We start from the raw sequence: 8,397 nt of genomic DNA on the forward strand, positions 1-8,397 counted from the left end.
GTTCTCAGCAAAATGGCATATCAGAATAGAATCCTAACATCCAAGTGGCCCCTTGCTGTGTGAAAACTGCTTTCACATGCATCGTTTTATTTGTCACTCACCACAATGCAATGGCATAAGTTCAATGATTACCATTTGACAGATGAGAAGACTGAGGCTTGGAGAAGGGCAACAACTTACCCAGAGTATCTCAATTACTAAGGTGTAGTGTTAGGATCCGGAGAAGGCAATGGCACCCCACTCTAGTACTCTTGCCTGGAAAATCCCATGGACGGAGGAGCCTGGTAGGCTACAGTCCATGGGGTCGCTAAGAGTCGGACACGACTGAGCGACTTCACTTTCACTTTTCCCTTTCATGCACTGGAGAAAGAAATGGCAACCCACTCCAGTATTCTTGCCTGGAGAATCCTAGGGACGGCGGAGCCTGGTGAGCTGCCGTCTATGGGGTCGCATAGAGTCGGACACGACTGAAGCGACTTAGCACAGCATAGCATAGCATAGTGTTAGGATCGAACCCACAGTTCTGAAACCACAGTCCTTTTGCTGCTCATTCCTGGTCCAGCTGCTTCCCATAGCCATGAGTGAAGCTGCAAAATGGATGATGATTGATGATTTGAGCAAGGCGTGAGTCCTTTGTGATATTATTAATAGAAGAAGAAAGGTCTGTGGGTTAGTCCCAAATCAAATCAGTTGGAGACTCCATGCAACATGTTGGGAAAGAAACGTCCCAAAAGAAGGTATCTCTGAGCTGAAACGAACACTCGAAATGAACACAGAATTTACCTTAGCAAGTTAGGGAATTAGAATCCAGTGACCTTAAAATGACCTTAAAACCTGGGCTTCCAAGGTAGTGCAGTGGTAAAGAACCCATCTGCCAATGCGGGAAACACAAGAGACACAGTTTCAATCCCTGGGTCAGGAAGATCCCCTGGAGAAGGAAATGGCAACTTGCTCCAGTATTCTTGCCTGGAGAATTCCATGGGCAGTGTAGCCTGGCAAGCTACAGTCCATGAAGTTGCAAAGAGTCAGAAATGACTGATTGACTGAGTATACACAGCACATGACCTTAAAATCTACCATCAAGAGCATATTAGAGCTGACCCACCCATAGGAAGGGGGAGCGACAATTAAGGGCAAAGTCAAGAGATTGAGAGCATGCTGACTGTTCCTGGGGGGAGCAGAGGCTGAAGTGTCTTGGTAATTCCATGCCTTTCTCCTCACCCTGCGTGAGTAGACCAGCTGAGCTGAAGGAGCAAAGAGAATGTCTGCCTTAGCAGCTCCATCAATGCTGATTTTAGAGGCAAACCACAACCACCAGTTTTGAGGTAGAAACCTTTGCTGCTGACACTAGCTTTTGAATCTTCTACTCACATTGTTGAGAAAACAGTACATGTTTGATGCTTCCTTTCAAGTCTTTTTCTATTCCCTCACTGTGGAAGGACAAAATTGGCAAGAGGTGGAAAGGAGGAATTCAGTCATAAGAAGAGATGCATGCATGAATATCTGTGGTTATTGTCCTGAGTTCTGAAGGTCCCCGGCTGTCTTGTCTAATTCACTTGAGGAGCATGATATTTACTTGGGGACTCCTGGAAGACCCAGTGGTGTCCTAATGAAATAATAATAGGGCATATCCTTCTCCCCAGCATTTTCTACAGGGAAGGTTTACTGTCACCCCAGACGGGGATTAGGTCTAATAAATTGCACTTCAGAATGCAGGATGCACACAAAACGGCAAGGCTGCGTCCACGCACGGATGGCCCTGAGCACAGAAAATTCATCATCCTGGGGGTAGACACACAGCAGGCACCAAGCAACAGGAAGTAGCCTGCAGTGTGCCCACCCCCCGACTCTCGCTCCCGAAGTGGTTGTTGGAGCTGAGAAGGAAATACTGACAGCGATGCAGGGGAGAATGACTGTGTGTGTGGGTTGTGCGGGAGGGGGCACTCAGATGCCACATTTGTGGGACCCTCATTTTCCTAAGAGAATGTTGCCCATTCCTGGGTCTACCTGGCTTTCTCAGTCTCAGCACCGTTGACGTCCTAGGTCAGATCATCCTAGGCTGGGATGGAGGGGGCTGTCTCGTGTAGTTTAGGAGGTTTAGCATTCTCCTTGCCCTCTGCCCACTAGATTCCATTAGCATAAAAAATGTCTCTAGACAAAACGTGCCAGGATGGGGGACAAATTGCCCCCAGTTGAGAACCACTGGTCTATACTAGGAGAGATGGAGTGGCTGCTACGTCACCAGAACAGAGAATGGCTTCCAGTCTCACTCAGAGTCTACTGGAACCCCAGCTCCTTCCTCATCCACCTATCCAGCCTCACCCAACGCTTTTTCCCCTGCTCACCCCACGCTTGCTGGTCCTCGTGGGCCCCAGCCGTCCCCTTGTTAGGGACTGTGTGTTTGCCCTTTCTCCTGCCTGAAATGCTCTTTGCACCTCCCCCTCCCCAGTATGCACGTGGCTCATTTCCTCCCCTATTAGGGTCTCTGCTCAAATGTCACTCACTTGGAGACATCTTCCTCCTGACCTTTCACCTTGAAGAGCATCCCACTCCCATCACACTCTGAGCTCTTACTCCTCATTCTGACTTACCGTCCCCATGATACCCCTCCCCATTCTGTACCTGCTGCCCATCTTCCTCATCAGAACTCGTGCTGCTTGTGGATGGGACCTTGTCCACTAGATCAGTTGCTGAAGTCCAGGCTTCTCCAATAGGACCTGGCCACCTCAGGTGCTCAGAAACCTGTTGACTAAATGAGGACAGAGTCTGTGCCCGTATTGGTCACCAACATGAACTCAGAGCCCACAGGATGTTAAAGAAGTCTGTTGAGCTATGATTAATGACTTCTCGGATGGTGTCCTCTCTTACAGGTGTGAGATGGGGATAAATGGAAATCAGAAATAATCAAGCAAGATGCATATCCTAGGTGTCTGCCTGGGGTCAACTCTGCATGGGGCTAAGAGCTTGACTTGGGATCAGACTGACCTGGATTCAAATATCTGCTGTGGGATTTCATGAAAAAGCCACACACTGGCTTTGGGATCTTTGGTAATTGTTCACTCCTCCAGGCATCAGTTTGACAGTGGGGATAAGGGTATCCCCTCCTGGCCAGGTCGGAGGAGAACATGAGCTGATGCTGACAAATGATTGGTCCACCCTACTGAGGCGGATCTGCCTCCAATCTGGGCCTCCATGAGATGCTGCCTGCCCCCTCAAAGCAGATGAATGCAGGGCCTGGTGTCCCCCTGTTTCCTTGACCCAGTGTGGTTTCAGGAGGTTGGGTGATGGTGGGAATGAGGGTGCTAAGAAGGAATGGAGCTACACTTTCAGCCTAGGCAAGTCCCACCCAGCACATCAGCCCAGAACTTGCCAGGGATGAGCAGAGAAGGGGGGCTGGTTGAACTCAAGTTTCAGGGTCATCAGGCAGTTTACTTGGTGGGGGAACCTGAGTGGTGCCTGCTGCCACCTTCCTCCTCCCAAGCCCTCGGTGTGTGTGGGGGGGGTCACCTGGCCAATGTCATCCCAGTGTGCTCAGCAGGGAGAGGCCCCGTGGTTCTCTGAGCTTCCAAACAACAGTCCAGGGCTGTGTGGGCCTCCAGCCCGGGACCTGACCTCTGCTGTCTTGCAGAGGTTCGCTGGGAACTGTGTCCCAGGGACACAGTTTCAATGCATAGTTCACAGCAGGATGTGACCTCAGACACCTTCTCAAATTTCTGTGTCTAGCATTTCTCCCTGCAGTTTGACCCAAGACCCTGAATCACCATCATACATTTACACCAGTAGCTGCAAGAGAATATTGTTACAAATACTATTTTTAGGGTGTCCCCTAGCCAGGAAGGAACCCTTTCGTTCCTACTCCTGAAGCTGAGAGTCTGAGAGCATTGTTCTCTTCCCCTCACTCCAACCTTGCCTCCCCTTCTCCATGCTTCCTGAGAACAGATGCAGAGATGGGAACACAGGTCAAGCCCCTGGGTTACACTTTCAGCAAGGAGTCATTTTTACCGTACCCCTTGGCTAGCATGCTCCCTGCTGCCTTCCCAAGTCCCCATGAGTTGGGAGGAGGAGGATGTCACAGGGAACTTTTAACCTTTCCTATTAAAAATCATTGGGCTTCCCAGGTGACTCAGTGTGTTAAGAAACTGTCTGCAATGCAGGAGACACAGGAGAGTTGGGAAGATTCCCTGGAGGAGGACATGGCAACCCACTACAGCATTCTTGCCTGGAGAATCCTGCGGACAGAGGAGCCTGGCAGGCTAGAGTCCAGGGAGTCGTGAGGAGTCAGACACGACTGAAGGGACTGAGCATGCACGCAGGCTTTAAAAATTTTGGTGGGGTGAGACGATCATACGAGTAAATATAGGAATTGTAGAAAATGTGTCCTATTTAGCCCCAGGAAAGGAACAAAGAAACAAAGGGGAATGGAGCCCGAGAGGAGTCCAGCAGCTTCCTGACGGTGACTCACTATCAGGAACATCTGATGCAAAGACGGAAAGACTCTTTGTCCTGCAGACTGGCACCGGGCAGAACGTTCCACCAAGGTGGGCTCAGGCCTGGGCAAGCTGCACTTCTGGGCAATTTCTTTGCTGGCAGAGTCTTTCCTCAGAAGACTGGGCCCTTCCCCTCCGTCCAGTGTGGAGCCCTGCCTGGGACACAGCTATTGATATAACACAGTGGTTAAGAGCACAGGCTCTGAAGTCGGGATTCCTGGGTTCAAATCATTTTTCTGCCACTTAGTAACTGCAAGCCCTTGGAGGAGTTTGTTAACACGTCTGGGCCTCAGTGATCCATCTATACGATGGAGATGCCATAGTGAGGATGGAGCGAGTTATTACTAGTACATGGTTCAAACAGTTTCCAGCAACATTAATTGCTCAGTAAATGTCAGGTAGCATTATTTTACTGTGAATTTAACCCTCCAACAACAAATTGCTTTCTACCTTACATTCCCACCTGTGAACTAGGGCTTTTCAGAACCTCATAGAGTTCTAGTCTGCTGGCCATCAGTGGTAGGAATTCTCCAAGGTCTCCTCAAGGACAGGCCCGGGGTCAAGTAAGGACTCTGTCTTTGCTTACTGGCTTGGGTTCAAGGACATTCCTTTGGGGTTGGTAGGGCATCCCCACCCATGGGTCAAGGGGCCATAGCACAAGTCTATGTGACCCCTCAGGAACACCTGTGCAGACATGGGTGGAAATAAGAAAGGACCCTGGGGAGCAGACAGAAGAGCCCTCAGGACCCCCACTGGGGCACAAGCCCAGGGAACATGACCTGTGAGCTATGAAACTCCTACAGAGTTCCTGAAGCCTCTCCCACTGTGTCACTTACTGGACAATGCAAAGGATGAAAAAATATACCCTCCTGGTTCCTATTAGCATGGGGTGTCTTTGTCCCCTTGGAAGACTTCCCAGGAATCATATCAGAAGTAAAAAGAATAGCTGCTTGTTTAAAATCTGTTCCTAAAAAAAGTTAGGTGATAGGATAAAAAGATAATTCTTGTACATTCCATGCTTATAACATCTCAAGCACTGGACCAAATCTTCATATATATCCTTTCATTTGATTACCACAACAGCCCTATGAACTAGGTCCTTTGTTATTATCTCCATCTTATAGAGGAGGGAACCAAGGTTCAGAGAGGTTAAGTATCTTGTCCAAGGTCACACAGCTAGGAAGTGGTGAGGCTGAGGTTCAATTCCAGGTCTGTATGACCTTTGAGCCCAAGTGACTTTATTTCACATTAGGAAATGGAGTCTCCTAATAAAGGAATTGTCCCTCTGACCTCTCTTCTGATTACTGGAGTATTTCAGTTAAATATACACTTTCTTTCTTAACAACGGGGACATTCAGGGTCCTGTGTATGAGACTTACTGTTCTGTATTACCAAAGAACACTTTTTTCCTCCTCATTTTAGGTGATATTGTGAAAAGGACACTTGACCCAGATATGCAGTATCTTTTGGAATAAACCAGATTGCCGCAAATGCCTCTTAATTAAGCCATGACCTTTACCCAGTTTATCTTCTTCCTGAATGGATGCTCTCATTTTCTGCCCAAACTGCTTTGAGTAAAAACGAGGCTGGACCTGTAAAGCATTAACCTTTTTCTCTCTTCCTTTAACTAATATCTGCCCCTCTAGCTCTGGTTCCCATCTCTCATTTCCAGTTGCCCACAGGAAATTGCCACTGGCAGTCCTGAAGGCCCCTCCGACTCCACCCCTCACCCCAAACAAAGCATATCCTCTCCTCTGTGCCCACCCCTCTTCCTGCTGAAGGTGCCATTGTTCTCCCAGCCTGCAGAGTTCAAGGTCAGTGAAGCAGCTTTGCTGGCACCACTTCCTTCATTCCTGATGTAGCAGAAGTCACCAAGCCCACAAAAGCTGCCTTCCCAGCATCCTGGGCGTTTGTCTCCATCAGCACCTTGTCCTGAGGTCCGAACTTCCTCACCTCCTCTCAGGACTCAGGCCCATTCACAATCTTCCTGGCATGAGCTGCCAGAGGGGCCTTGCCTCCAAAGGACATGATCACATACATTTGCCCGGCAACATTCAGAGAGTCCCTTTGCTAACTGCGGCAGTCTGCTCAGAGTCCCAGAGAGCAGACCCTCTGTGCCCGCTCTTTCCTATCAGATCTATCTTCTCACTCGTAATTTAGCTCACTTCACGCCCTCTGGCGAAGATGCCCTCCCCCTCCCTCTTTAGGTCTTCAACCACCCTTGTGTCAAGTCTTGGAAAAGTCAGTTAGACTCCATTTCCCACTCAGCTTAATGGTTGTAACTGCCTGGAGCTCTGTAATGAGAACTCTGAGGTCATATAGTTGGTCTACATGAGAAAGAGAGAGAGAGAGAGAGAGTGAGTAAGTGTGTGTGTGTGTGTGTGTGTGTGTGCGCGCGCGTGCGCGCACGTGCTATGATTGATTAGCAATGTCTGCCATGAGTGTGAAAGCTCAAATGATTGATTAGTGATGTCTGCCATAGGAAAGGAGGGAGAAATTGAAACCAGTGGACTCTGGCTAGGCTTCCATGGTGGTCCAGCAGTAAAGAATCTACCTACAATGCAGGAGACACAGGAGATGCAGGTTTGATCTCTGGGTTGGGAAGATCCCCTGGAGGAGGGCATGGCAAACCGTTACTCCAGTATTCTTTCCTGGAGAATCCCATGGACAGAGGAGCCTGGTAGGCTATAGTCCAGGGGGTCCCAAAGAGTCAGACATGACTGAAGCAACTTGGCACACACAGACTCTGGCTAGTGCTAGATGATAGCCATGCCTTTTCCATGCAGCCTTGCGTCAAGGCAACCCTATGGGTCATCTTGCAATCGATGCACTACCGTATTAATAAACACCTTATTGCAAAGGGCTCTGAGAATTAAAAACACTAAGAAGATCTGCCTTTGAGAAGGCTAGATTAGGAGTATATTTATCCCACTCTTTATTATATCCTACCCTGTTCTCTATCTGCGTGAGATAATTAAAAATATTATCTATAACAATAATGGCTAACACTTACGGGAATTACTCTGTGCTGCGTACCACACTGAGGTCTTGATACACATCATCTCCTTTAAACATCTTGACTCTATGAAGGAGGAACTCTTACTAGGCCCATTTTGCAGACAAGGAAATGTCTAAAGTGATTTCAAGGTCACGTAGGCAATAAGTGGTGGGACCAGGGCTCTCTGATTCCGAAGCTCAACTGTTAGGTTGACAGGTATTTTTATGATTTTTTATTAGTGTACAGTGTCCCATAATGTCACCCTGAATTACTCACTGTTGGTGAAGGTATTATGAATAGACCGTCGAGTCTTTGAGGGCAGAGAGCTGCTACACACACTGTGTCATTTCCTTTCCTTCAACAGCCAATTACTTGACACAGTGCTAAACCAGAGCTGGTGGACACTTGGAGTCTCTGATGCTCACTTTAAGGCCAATCAAGCCCATTGAAAGTGCTTCCCTTTTGCAGCCAATTAAGCCGACTGTGCTCTTTTCCCCATTGGGGCCCAGTGTGCAATGGCTGCAAACAGCAGCCTCCTTGGTAGTGTATGCAACCTGTTGCCTGTACAGGTTGTCCTAAGGGACCTTGGACACAACTCTTCTAGTGGGCATTCGTGACTAGCCTGCTGTTCCCCAGTCTAGACTCCAGACAGGTATGCACGGTGCTTTTGGAAAGCACCAGGGCACAGTGGCCAGGGTCCACATTGGCCAGGTCATAATGTCCATCCGCACCAAGCTGCAGAACAAGGAGCATGTGATTGAAGCCCTCCGCCGGGCCAAGTTCAAGTTCCCTGGCCGCCAGAAGATCCACATCTCCAAGAAGTGGGGATTTACCAAGTTCAACGCGGATGAATTTGAAAACATGGTGGCAGAAAAGCGACTCATCCCGGACGGCTGTGGGGTCAAATACATC

General features: G+C 48.8%; 1 non-coding gene across 1 annotated transcript; it reads left to right on the forward strand.

Moving 5' to 3' along the window:
* The first annotated feature begins 7,947 nt into the window (after window positions 1-7,947).
* Window positions 7,948-8,082, forward strand: LOC145540026 (small nucleolar RNA SNORA70). Its single transcript, XR_014078156.1, has one exon. It is a non-coding gene; the product is annotated as a small nucleolar RNA SNORA70 (small nucleolar RNA).
* The last annotated feature ends 315 nt before the right edge of the window (window positions 8,083-8,397 follow it).

This window comes from Giraffa tippelskirchi, chromosome 2, assembly GCF_054371585.1.
Source record: "Giraffa tippelskirchi isolate mGirTip1 chromosome 2, T2T-mGirTip1v1.2.pri, whole genome shotgun sequence".
Lineage (NCBI taxonomy): Eukaryota > Metazoa > Chordata > Mammalia > Artiodactyla > Giraffidae > Giraffa > Giraffa tippelskirchi.